The 13,691-nt window shown below is 41.3% G+C and overlaps 1 protein-coding gene across 3 annotated transcripts in view; it reads right to left on the bottom strand.

The window, feature by feature from the left end:
• ANO6 (anoctamin 6) overlaps positions 1–13,691 on the bottom strand; it is a 204,375-nt gene that overhangs the window by 147,265 nt on the left and 43,419 nt on the right. The window lies entirely within an intron of this gene.

The raw sequence follows: 13,691 nt of genomic DNA, 5'->3' as shown, positions 1-13,691 counted from the left end.
GAATCTCTGTTCCACACTCCATGACATAAATCACAGCAAGATCCTTTTTGACCCAACTCCTAGAGAAATGGAAATAAAAACAAAAATAAACAAATGGGACCTAATGAAACTTAAAAGCTTTTGCACAGCAAAGGAAACCATAAACAAGATGAAAAGACGACCCTCAAAATGGGAGAAAATATTTGCAAATGAAGCAACTGACAAAGGATTAATCTCCAAAATTTACAAGCAGCTCATGCAGCTCAGTATCAAAAAAACACACAACCCAATCCAAAAATGGGCACAAGACCTAAACAGACATTACTCCAAAGAAGATACACAGATTGCCAACAAACACATGAAAGGATGCTCAACATCATTAATCGTTAGAGAAATGCAAATCAAAACTACAGTGAGATATCATCTCACAGTGGTCAGAGTGGCCACCACAGAAAATCTATAAACAGGGGCTTCCCTGGTGGTGCAGTGGTTGAGAGTCCGCCTGCCAATGCAGGGGACAAGGGTTCGTGCCCCGGTCCAGGAGGATCCCACATGCCGTGGAGCGGCTGGGCCCATGAGCCATGGCCGCTGAGCCTGCGCGTCCGGAGCCTGTGCTCCGCAACGGGAGAGGCCACATCAGTGAGAGGCCCGAGTACCGCAAAAAAAAAAAAAAAATCTATAAACAGGGCTTCCCTGGTGGCACAGTGGTTGAGAGTCCACCTGCCGATGCAGGGGACACAGGTTCGTGTCCCAGTCCGGGAAGATCCCACATGCCGTGGAGCGGCTGGGCCCGTGAGCTATTGGCCGTTGAGCCTGCGTGTCCAGAGCCTGTGCTCCGCAACGGGAGAGGCCCCAACAGTTGAGAGGCCCGCGTACAGCAAAAAAAAAAAAAAAAACATAGTACTGGGGCAAAGGGGGACAATGAAGGAGAAACACAGGATGACACCCAATTTTCTGACTTTGGAAACTGGCAAGATGGTGGTACCATTTACTAAGATGGCCGAGGTGGGATGTGGAAAGGCAGATTCAGGGAGATGGGATACAGAAGCGAAACAAGACTTCCTCCTTGAGCATGAGACATCCAAAGAGTCGTCAAGGAGGCAGTCAGATGTGGGGTCTGGAGGTCAGAAGAGGTCACTCTTGGACATATACATACACTGGGGAGTCATCAGCTCATTGACGGCATGTAAAGCCCTGGGAACAGATGAGCATGTAGAGGGAGAAGAGGGCCTAAGCCATATCCTGAAGAACTCTCCACATTCAGAGGTCCCCAAGAGAAGGAGATGCCCGCAAAGGAATAAGGAAGGGAATAAGTAGGGACGGCGGAAGCCAAGTTAGGAGAGAATTTCAACAGCAGAATGGAAAACTGTGCTAAAGCTACTCAGAGACCTAGTAAGACAGGACAGGAATGCATCCATTGGAGGCAGCAACACATAGGACTTGAATGACCCTGAGAAATTGCACAAGAGTGATGGGAAAAGATATCAGACTGACAGAGTGAAAAGAAAACGAGTAATGAAAAGCTACAGTACATCTAGACGACTTAGAAATTCTGCCTTAAAGGGGGACAGAGAAATGGGGTGAGAGACAGGGATATTAGGGTGTAGGAAGATATTTGGCTCTTTAATTTTTAATATAGGGGTACCAGAACATTAATTCTCTTATTCCTTCAGTAGTTCAGAAAATACGTATCAAACACCAGCACAACATCCTTAGGGAGCTTACAGTCTACCAAGGGACAGAGGCAATAAACAAATACTCATATACCAATTTCAGGTGGGGAGAAATGCGTTGAAAACAAATAAAGCACGTGAAGGGGATAGAGTAACAATGATATTTTAGATGAGGGCCAGCTCAGAGGGGGTGGCATTTGAGGGAGAACTAAATGAAGTGCAGGAGCAGGAATCCTAGACAGGAAGGGGTTGGGAGGTGAGAAGAGATGGAGAGGAAGATATGGACAATATTCTTGGCGTGGGGGGCAGCATGTCAGGGCACAGACAGAGGCCGGTATGTCTGGGGCACCTCAAGAGATAGGCAGGGTGGGAAGAGATGGGGACAGAGAGTTAGCAAGGGCCTTAAGTCCAACAGAGCTGAGAGTTTGAACTGTATACTGTTTGTAGGGAGTCCACTGCAGGTCGTACAAAAGTCTAACACAGAAGGATCACTGTGACTGTTGTGTGAACTTGGAGCAAGAGGTACATAGCAGAGGCTCACTTGGGAAGCGGCTGCAGAAGTCCCAGAAGACTTGGTGGTGGCCTGGGCTTGGATTTAGGCGTGGGGGTGGGAGATTAGGAGCACTTGGATTTGGGATGGATGCTAATGGCTCGAATATGAGGTGGGAGAGAAAGACAGGGATCAAGGAGGACTCCAGGTTCGTGGCTGAGCAACTGGGTAGAGTCGTTGCTGAGATGAGAAGCAATGGAAGAAGTGCAGGGTTAGAAAAGAAATCAAGACTTGGGTTTTGGACCTGTTAAGTCTGAGATATCTATTAGACAACCAAGTAACGAGATAAAACAGGCAGCTAGCTGGAAAGCAAGGGAGAGACGGGGACTAGAGGTAAGCATATGAAATCATCAACATGCAGACTGGAAAATGAAGGAAATGAAGGCGAGCACCTATGGAGTACATTAAGATGGGGAAGAGGTCAGAGAACAAAGGCCTTGGCGCTGCGAAGTTTAGGGGCCAGGAATGGGGAGAGACGGATCCAGCAGAGGAGACAGAAAAAACAAGTGAGTTGTGAACAGAATCAAGATGCAGGAGCATCACAGAAGCCAGGGAAAGAAAGAATTTCAGGAAGGAGGGAGTGGTCGACCATGTCCTGGGCTGCTGAGATAAGCGCTGGCTCCAAAAGAAAGTGCTGGGGCTTCTGTGACTCATGATGAATGAAAAATGCTCTGAGATAACATTCCTTCCCCATAAGTGTACTCAGACTACATAGTTATCTGGACTAGGAACGTTCAATTCATCTAGAATACCAAGGATCTGTTTCCATGAATGCCTCATCACATGGCAAGCCCTCCTTCAGGATTCTCCCAGCCAGCAACCCAGGAGATCCCTGTGTCTGTGAAATGGCAACAGCTCAAAAATGGGGAAGCAGACAGTGCTCAGAGCAGAGCCAAGAGAATCAGATATGCTAGAGCAGGACAGAACTCTTCTACAGGTTTCTGCATTTTTCTAACTCACAGCCTGTAAGAGGAAAATTAACAAAATTATTCCTCCCATCTCACATGCTAACTGAAACTGTAGAATAGCTGCATTTTCGGCAATTCTGATTTATTGTTTCTAACCCCTTTTATTCCCCACTATGCTTTGTTCATCTTGCAGTTCCTGACTTTTAAAATCAGATTTATTGAAGTGTAACTTATATACAGTAAAACTGGACCCTTTCTAAGCTGGATGCATTTTGATGAACATAAACAGTCACGTAACCTCCACCACAATAAACACATAGAGCATTTCCATCACCTCAGAAAGTTTCCTTTTGCCCTTCTGCAGTCAATCTCCTCTGCTCTTCAATGATCTGTCCTCAGCAAGCAAGGATCTAATTTCTGTGATTTACAGTTTTGCCTTTATAGAACGTCACATAATTGGAATCAAAAAGGATGCAGGCTTTTATGTCTGGATTTTTCACCTGGCACAATGCTTTTGAAACTTAGCCATGTTGTTGCCCCTATCAGAATTTTGTTCTTTTTTGCTACTGAATAGTATTCCACAGTGTGGATGTACCACAGTTTATCCATTCACCAGGTGATGGACATTTGTTTCCAGGTTTGAGCTATTATGAATAAAACTTTCTATGAACTTTTGTTAAAATGTCTTATGTGGACACAGGTTTTCATTTCTCTTGGGGCAGTACCCAGAAGTGGGATTGCTGGGCCATGTAGCACCTAGCTTTTACTAAGAATAGCTAAATACTTCCTGAGCACTAACTTTGCAACATGCAAAGTTCTAAGCTCTTACAGGCCTGATATTATACACTTCTTAAAACAGCAATCAAGTTATTACTGTTCTTGTTTTACTTACGAGGAAATTAAGGCACAAAGAGGTTAGGTCACTTGCCCGCCATAACACAGCTAGTGTGTAGCAGAGCCAGGATTCTCAAATTCAGGAATTGCAGAGCAAAGCACAAACTATCAACTATTTTGCTTTGCTGCCTCCCTCAAGTCAAAGGCATGATGTCTGAGAGAGATCACAAAATTCTGACACTATATGGCTTGTGGCCAAACATAGCCACTGCTGACTATTCCTTTCCTCCCTTTAAAATCATGACAATGAATACACTGGAACTCTGAGGGTCACTGTAATAACAACATGTCATTTTAAAGTCAGAACTTTATAGGACAATGTTGGGAAATGCTTTTAACTGTGTCACAGAAGTTTGTAAATATTAACTTACTGGTGTTTAATAACAACTCTAGGGGGCTTCCCGGGTGGCGCAGTGGTTAAGAATCCGTCTGCCAGTGCAGGGGACACAGGTTCGTGCCCTGGTCCGGGAAGATACCACATGCCACGGAGCAACTAAGCCCCTGCGCCACAACTACTGAGCCTGCGCTCTAGAGCCCACGAGCCACAACTACTGAAGCCCGTATGTCACAACTACTGAAGCCCGCGCGCCTAGAGCCTGTGCGCTGCAACGAGAAGCCACCACAATGAGAAGCCTGCACACCACAACTGAAGAGTAGCCCCCACTTGCCGCAACTAGAGAAAGCCTGCGCACAGCAACGAAGACCCAACGCAGCCAAAAATAAATAAATAAATAAATTAATTAAATCTATTTTTTAAAAAAAAAACTCTAGGGGAAGCTAAAGTCAGCCCTCCTCTTCCACCAGCATGGCAAATACTCAGAGTTAATAACAAGGCTCTTTTGGAGACGCCTCCACCCTCATGACATGAAAGGCCATGTCAGGGGACAAATACAAGGACTCTGGAATCAGATCTGTTTTCAAATTTCGGCTCTGCTTCCTAGTGGACAGGTGCGTACAGACCTCCTCACATGCAAAAACTGCTGTGAATAATTCCTAATTTGCAGCACAGCCATAAAGATTCGACAGCACAGCATGGGTGAAAACACTGAACATGGTGTCTTACATATTTAATAAACCCTTCCTTTCCCTCCTTCGTGTCTTCCAGAATGTACTGTTGAGCCTCCGAAATTAGTGAGATAGAAGTTGGTTACTTAGCAAAAACCTTTATTGGTTTAACTTTTCATCCAAGTAGAAGCAAAGGAGAGACTGGAAAGTGGTTCTTTAAAATTTCTCATCTTAAAAAAAAAGTTATGCAAACTTTGCATTTTATTTCACAATATAATGAAATTATTTTAATATAAAAATGTTGTATATTTACCTCCAGCTAAGTAACTTAGCTTTCTCTGGAAAATTTTAAGGATATTTGTTTTGGGAAGATTTCCCCTGATAAATGGCGGCTTTATTTACACCCTGCCACACTGCCACTTACCTGGGATACGAAGACTCCCAATTATAAAGCATGAACCCACAAAGTCTTACTAAGACTTCAAAAAGATTTCACGCACTTGGGTCATTATTGGCTACTGTCTGCAATCTCTTTACATCATTTTAACATCTATCCTACAATGCAGCCCAGTTTGCAGTCTTGGCTCCAAAAACTTATAACTCTGAATTCTCCAAATGAGAAAAACAGCTACTTTCTGTTACCCCTTTGTGCAGCCTCCTGGCTACCTGTAAGGTAAAGAGATACTGGTTGTAATCTGCTTTCTGAGACAAATCTCTGTAACGGCTACAATAGTAAACATAAATACTGCAAATCTGGAAACATTTTTCAAATAACAAGAAGACACGGAGCATGACCTTAAGTAAACTGAGATGACAGAGGAGTGATAGTTTTTTGTTGTTGTTGTTTTTTATTTTTGTTACATATATATTTTTTTCAGATTATTTTTCATTATGGGTTATTATAAGATATTGAATATAGTTCCCTGTGTTATACAGGAAATCCTTCTTGCTTATCTATTTTATGTATAGTAGTGTGTATCTGTTAATCCCATACTCTTAATTTATCCCTCCCCATTCCCTTTCCCCATTGGTAACCATAAGTTTGTTTTCTATGTCTGTGAGTCTTTTTCTATTTTGTATATAGATTCATTTGTATTATTTTTTAGATTGACATATAAGTAATATATAATATTTGCTTTCTCTGCCTACTTACTTTGCTTAGTATGATATTCTCTAGGTCTATCCATGTTGCTGCAAATAGCAATATTTTATCCTTTTTTATGGTTGAGTAATATTCCTGTGTGTGTGTGTGTGTGTGTGTGTGTGTGTGTGTGTGTGTGTGTGTGTGTATACCACATCTTCTTAAGCCAATCATCCGTTGAGGGCACTTGGATTGTTTCCACGTCTTGGCTACTGTAAATAGTGTTGCGAAGAACATTGGGGTTCAAGTATCTTTTCAAATTAGAGTTTTCGTCTTTTCTGTATATATGCACAGGAATGGGATTTCTGGATCATATGGTAGCTCTACTTTTAGTTTTTTAAGGAAATTCCATACTGTTCTCCATAGTGGCTGTACCAATCTACATTCCCACTAACAGTGTAAGAGGGTTCTCTTTTCTCCACACTCTCTCCAGCATTTACCATTTGTAGACTTTTTGATGATGGCTGCTCTGACTGGTGTGAGGTGATACCTCACTGTGGTTTTGATTTGCACTTCTCTCATAAATAGTGATGCTGAGCATCTTTTCATACGCCTGCTGGCCATCTGTGTATCTTCTTTGGAGAAATGTCTATGTAGGTCTTCTGCCCATTTTTTGATTGGGTTAGCATTTGTTTTTGGGTTTTTTTGTATTTAGTTATATGAGCTGTTTGTACATTTTAAATATTAACCCCTTGTTGGTCACATTCTTTGCAAATATTTTCTCCCATTTCAGAGGTTGTCTTTTTGTTTTGTTGATGGTTTCCTTTGCTATGCAAAAGCTTTTTAAGTTTGATTAGGTCACATCTGTTGATTTTTGCTCTTCTTTTGTCTTGGGAGACTGATCTAAGAAAATATTGCTATGATTTATATCCAAGAGTGTTTCACTTATGTTCTCTTCTAGGAGTTTTATGGTATCATATCTTATATTTAGGTCTTTAAACCATCTTGAGTTTATTTTTGTAATATGGTGTGAGGGAGTGTTCTAATTTCACTGATTTGCATGTAGCTGTCCAGCTTTCCCAACAACACTTGCTGAAGAGATTGTCTTTTCTCCAATGTATATCCTTGCCACCTTTGGTGTAGATTAATTGACTGTGGGCGTGTGGGTTTATTTATGGGCTCTCTATTCTGTTCCATTGATTTTCATGTGTGTTTCTGTGCCAATACCACACTGTTTTGATTACTGTAGCTTTGTAGTACTGTCTAAAGTCTGGGGTGGGGGGTGTTATGCCTCCAGCTTTGTTCTTTTTCTTCAGTATTGCTTTGGCAATTCTGGGTCATTTGTGGTTCCATATAAATTTTAGAATTATTTGTTCTAGGTCTGTGAAAAATGTCATGGGATTTTAATAGGAATCACATTAAATCTGTAGATTGCTGTGGGTAGTATGGCCATTTTAACAATGTTAAATCTTCCAATCCAAGAGCATGGGATACCTTTCCATTTCTTTGAATCACCTTCAGCTTCCTTTATCAATGTTTCATAGTTTTCAGCGTATAGGTCTTTCACCTCCTTGGTTAAGTTTATTCACAGTTTTTTGTTGTTTTTTTCCCCAGTGTGATTTTAAATGGGATCATTTTTTCACTTTCTCTTTCTGATATTTTGTAAGTGTAAAGAAATGCAACAGATTTCTGTATATTAACCTTGTATCCTGCTACCCTGCTGAATTCATTTATCAGTTCTAATAGGTTTTGTGTGGCATCTTTAGGCTTCTCTATATAGAGTATCACGTCATCTGCAAATAATGATTTTACCTCTTCTCTGCCAATCTGGATACCTTTTATTTCTTTTGCTTGTCTGATTGCTGTGGCTAGTACTTCCAATACTATGTTAAATAGAAAGGGTGAGAGTGCGCATCGTTGTCTTGTTCCTGAATTTGGGAGAAAGGCTTTCAGCTTCCACCATTATGTATTATGTTGGCTGTGGGTTTGTCATAAATGACTTTTACTATGTTGAGATATGTTCCCTCTGTACCCACTTTGGTGAGAATTTTTATCATGAAGGGATGGTGAATTTTATCAAATGCTTTTTTTGCATCTATTGAGATGATCATATGATTTTTGACTTTTCTTTTGTTAATGTGGTATACCACATTGATTGATTCGTGTATGCTGAACCATCCTTGCTACCCTGGAATGAATCCAACTTGATCATGATGTATGATCCTTTTTACGCATTACTGCATTCAGTTTGGTAATATTTTGTTGGGGATTTTTACATCGATATTCATCAAAGATATTGGCCTGTAATTCTCTTTTTTTGTAATGTCTTTGTCTGGCTTTGGTATCAGGGTGATAGTGGTTTCACAGATGAATTTGGCAGTGTTCTCTCCTTTTTAATCTTTTGGAATAGTCTGAGAAGGACTGGGATAAGTTCTTCTTTGTATGTTTGGTAGAATTCCTCAGTGAAGTCTTTCAGTCCTGTACTTTTGTTTGCAGGGAGTTTTTGGTTTTTTTTTTAATTACAGATTCTATTTCACTTCTAGTGATTGGTCTGTTCAAATTATGTGTTTCTTCTTGACTCAATTTTGACAGGCTATATATTTCTAGAAACTTGTCCCTTTCTTCTAGGTTGTCCAATTTGTTCATAGTATTTTCTTATTATTTTTTGTATTTCTGTGGTATTTGTTTTTATTTCTCCTCTTTCATTTCTTATTTTGTTTATTTGGGTCCTCTCTCTTTTCTTCTTGGTGATCCTGGCTAGAGGTTTGTTGATTTTGTTTATTTTTCAAAAAACCAGCTCTTGGTTTTATTGATTTTTCTATTGTTTTCTTGATCTCTGTTTTATTTATTTCCTCTCTGATCTTTATTATTTCCTTCCTTCTGCTAACTTTGGGTTTTGTTTGTTCTTCTTTTTCTAGTTCTTTTAGGTGGTAGGTTAGGCTGTTTGAGATTCTTCTTGTTTCTTAAGGAAGGCCTGTATTGCTAATGAATGTCACTCTTAGAACTGCTTTTGCTGCATCCTATAGATTTTGTAAGGTTGTGTTTTCACTGCCATTTCTCTTGAAGTATTTTCTGATTCCCTCTTTAATTTCATTGTTGACCCACTGGATTTTTTGTAACATGTTATTATATTTTTTTTTTGTAACATGTTATTTAGTCTCCATGTGATCACTTTTTTCGTGTTTTTATTATTATTTATTTATTTATTTATTTATTTGGCTGTGTTAGTTCTTCGCATCTGTGCGAGGGCTTTCTCCAGTTGTGGCAAGCGGGGGCCACTCTTCATCACGGTGCGCGGGCCTCTCACTGTCGCGGCCTCTCTTGTTGCAGAGCACAGGCTCCAGACGCGCAGGCTCAGTAGTTGTGGCTCATGGGCCCAGCCGCTCCGTGGCATGTGGGATCCTCCCAGACCAGGGCTTGAACCCGTGTTCCCTGCATTGGCAGGAAGACTCTCAACCACTGCGCCACCAGGGAAGCCCCTCGTGTTTTTATTTCTATGGTTGATTTCTAGTTTCATTCTGTTGTGGTCAGAAAAGATGCTTGAAATAATTTCTATCCTCTTAAATTTGTTGAGGCTTATTTTGTGCCCTAGTGTGTGGTCCATCCTAGACAATGTTTCATGTGCATTTGAAAAGAATGTGTATTCTGGGTTTTGGGGATGTAGTGCCCTGTAAATATCAAGTAAGTTCAATTGTTCCATGGTATCATTTAATGTCTCTGTTGCCGTATTGATTTTGTCTTAGAGATCTGTCCATTGATGTCAGAGGGGTATTAAAAGTCTCCAACTATAATTGTATTCCTGTCAATTTCTCCCTCTATGTCTGTTAGTATTTGTTTTATATATTTAGGTGCTCCCATATTGGGTGCATGTGTTAACAAGTGTAATATCCTCTTCTTGTATTGACCCCTTTATCATTATACAGTGTCCTTCTTTGTCTTTATGAACTTTGTTTTAAAGTCTACTTTGTCTGATATGAGTATTGCTACCCCTGCTTTCTTGTAGTTTCTATTTGCATGAAGTATCTTTTTCCAACCCCTCACTTCCAATCTATATGTGTCTTTCAGCCTAAACTGAGTCTCTTGTAGGGCAGTATATTATTGGTTCCTTTCTGTTCTTTTTCTTAAATCCAATCGGTCACTCTAGTTTTTTAGTTTGGAGCATTTAGTTCATTTAAAGTAATTCTTGATAAGTATGTATTTACTGCCATTTTAAACCTTGTTTCCAGTTGATTTTATAGTTCTTCTTATTAATTTCTTGTCCTTTTTGTTTTTCCTTTTGTGGTTTGATGGTTTTCTCTTGTATTATGCTTGAGTTCCTTTGTTTTTGTTTTTTGTGAATCTGTTGTATAATTTTGATTTTTGGTTACCCTGGTTTTTAAGTATGTTGACCCATAACTATATCTACTGGCTTTAGACTAATAGTCATACAAGTTCAAACACATTCTAAAAGATCTACATCTTTTTACTCCCCTCCCCCACATTTTGTGATTTTGACACCCTATTTTACATCTTCATGTTTATCCTTTTGCTATTAACTGTAGTTATAACTGCTTTCACAAAAATTATTTTATTGTTTTTTAATCTATGTACTGGCTTATTTAAGTAATCGTCAATCAGTTTATATATTTGCCTTTCTTATTGTGAGTCTCCCTTTCCTATAGATTCTTGACTCTTTTCTACTTAGAGAAGACCTTCCAATATTTCCTTTAGGTTAGGTTTAGTATTGCTGCATTCTTTTCGTTTTTGCTTGCCTGAGAAATTCCTTATCTCTCCTTCTATTCTAAATGATAATCTTCCTAGGCAGGGTATCCCAGGTTGTAAGTTTTTCCCTTTCAGGACTCTGAATATATCATTCCACTCCCTTCTGGCCTGCTAAGTTTCTGTAATCATCTGATAGCCTTATAGGGGTTCCCTCGTGACTGACTCTTTCTTTTCTCTTAGTGCTTTTAGAATCTTTAACTTTTGCCATTTTAATTATGATATGTCTTGGTGTGGGTCTGTTTGGTTCATCTTGTTTGGGACCTTCTGTGCTTCCTATACCTGGATATCTGTTTCCTTCTTTAGGTTTGGGAAGTTTTCAGCCACCATTTCTTCAAATACATTTTTTTTTTTTTTTGCGGTGCACGGGCCTCTCACTGTTGTGGCCTCTCCCGTTGCAGAGCACAGGCTCCGGACGCACAGGCTCAGCGGCCATGGCTCATAGGCCCAGCCGCTCCACGGCATGTGGGATCTTCCCAGACCGGGGCACGAACCCATGTCCCCTGCATCAGCAGGCGGACTCCCAACCACTGAGCCCCCAGGGAAGCCCTTCAAATACATTTTCAATCCCCTCCTCTCTTTCTTTTTCTTCTGGAACCTCTATTATGCATAAGTTGGCGTGTTTTATATTACCCTATAAATCTCATATGTTCCTTTCTTTTTTTTTTTTCTTCCATTTTTCTTTCTGTCCACTGTTCTGTCAGGTGATTTCCATTATTCTATCTACCAGATCACTTATGCATTCTTCTGTGTTATTTAGTCTGCTATTCACTGCTTTTAGATCAGTTTTTATCTTGGCAATTGAATTGTCTAATTTTGATTGCTTCCTAATTCTAGTTTCTAGTTACAGTGACCTGAATTTCTTTCTTAATTCCTTTAGCATTTTTATTACCTCCTTTTTGAACTCAGGGTCAAGTACACTGAGTTTGTTCTTTCAGGGGATTTCTCTTGTTCTTTTAATTGTGAGTAGTTCCTTTGCTTTTTCATTTACTTACATTTCTTATATTTACATTACTTACATTTCTCTGTCTCTATGAATTTAGGAGAAATAGTTATCTACTTTGTTCTTGAAGGGCTGTTTTTATGTGGGAGCATTCCTGTGCAGGCTGTGGGTCCAATATTTTTGGTGCTTGGGCTGTTTTTGGTATGAATGCCTGCCACGTCTTTCCTCAGAGTATGCTGGACATTATCCCCTTGACAGGGGGTTGACTGCTGTTCTGATGTCCAGATCCTGCACTGGGTGTTGGGTGATGCCTCCTCTTTGCTCCATGGCTGTCACAGCCCTGTCAGTGGTGAGGTCTGCTCCCCACTTATTGCAGTAGAAGTCCTGAGGGTCAGGTTCAATAAAGCTCCACTGTACTTAAGTATATGCTCTGCCCCCAAGGAGGTGAGCCCTGAAGCAAGTGAGACCCATTGTGGTCACGGCAAACCTATGTGTTACCCATGCAGGTGTCCAAGATTTTGCCCAGAAGCAGCCCAAGGCCACATTCCTTTCTCTGTTGTATTCATCCCAGACCTAGTACTAAGCTGGTGGAGAAGGCCGGAGCATCGTGGCTGCAGGAATTGAGGTGGTTGTGCTGTGGCCTGGGACCTGTGCTGCCTCTGAGGCAGGCCTCTGCCTGGACCTGTCCACCCCAGATCCAGCTCCAAGCTGTGGTGTGAGGTGGGCTTAACTACAGCACTCCTGCTGAGAAAGGAACTGTTGCATAATCCTATCCAGGGGCTATCCACTGAGGACATGGGATTCTGTGATGCCACCAACCACCACGTGTGCACGCCAACGAAGTCCACTGCTGCCCAGATCTGGCCCCACTGTTGGAGGGCTGATAATGAGCTCAGATGTCAGCCCCACCCCAACCCTGTACATGCTCACAAGGCCTGCACCACCGGAGCCGTGCCCTGCTGTTAGCAAGCTGAAAGTGGGGTTCCGTTGGTGGACCCACGTCCCACCCTACATGCACTAACAATGGACCTCACTTCAGGCCCTCCAGCCTGTCTCCAAGCAGCTAGACCAAGTCCTCTCCCAAGGTCCCTTCGCTGCAGTTTCAGCACTTTAGTACATACTAGCAGCCCTGCCCAGCGTGCATTTCAGGCTTGGAAGTGCAGCAAGGTGGTAGTAGTCAGCATCAGGGCTGGTCTCTCTCTGCTCTGATTGCTAGCAAGCCAGCATGTACACATGCCTCATGAGCAGAGTCCAGGCCCCTCCAGCTCCCTATCTGTCCCAGTGGGCCTCCCAGCAGACAGGGGAGTTTCATACAGCAAGGGCCTGCCTGTGTGGACACTCCCTCCTTTACAGATCCCCCCAGGGGTGCTGGTCCCATCCTGATGACTTTTTTTTTTTTTTGTCCTACTCAGTTACATGGGATCTTTCTTTCAGCTTTGGTCATTTAAGAGATCTTCTGCCACTGTCTGGTTGGTTTTTTGTGAGAATTGTTCTACGTGTAGATGTAATTTCTGATGTGCTTACATGGGGAGGTGAGTTCTACATCCTCCTACTCCCCCATCTTGATCTCCTCAATAGTTTTTTACTCAATTGAAAAGACGTTAACATATTAATCCTGAGAAGCCAAAGGATTTAACTCAGCTATGCTAGTGGATGTGGTTGCTCAGTTATATATGCATTATGATAAAGGAAATAATTTAGTCCTTAAAACATATTTTTATGAAAGAGCATTTTCATTTTGTCTTAAGATAATGCCACATGCCCCCTTTCACTGACACCACACACACTTGTAAGTATGTTATTCGCAAGTCCCTGGATATTATAAATACCCTGAGCAACATGTAAAGTCACAGAAATCTTGCTTTCATTATTTTGTCATCAAAATCCCCTTGACAAACTC

Source organism: Leucopleurus acutus (assembly GCF_964270905.1).
Source record: "Leucopleurus acutus genome assembly, chromosome: 11".
NCBI classification, from domain to species: domain Eukaryota; kingdom Metazoa; phylum Chordata; class Mammalia; order Artiodactyla; family Delphinidae; genus Leucopleurus; species Leucopleurus acutus.
The sequence above is the reverse complement of the archived record's forward strand: the minus strand, read 5'-3'. Positions and strand labels throughout refer to the sequence as shown.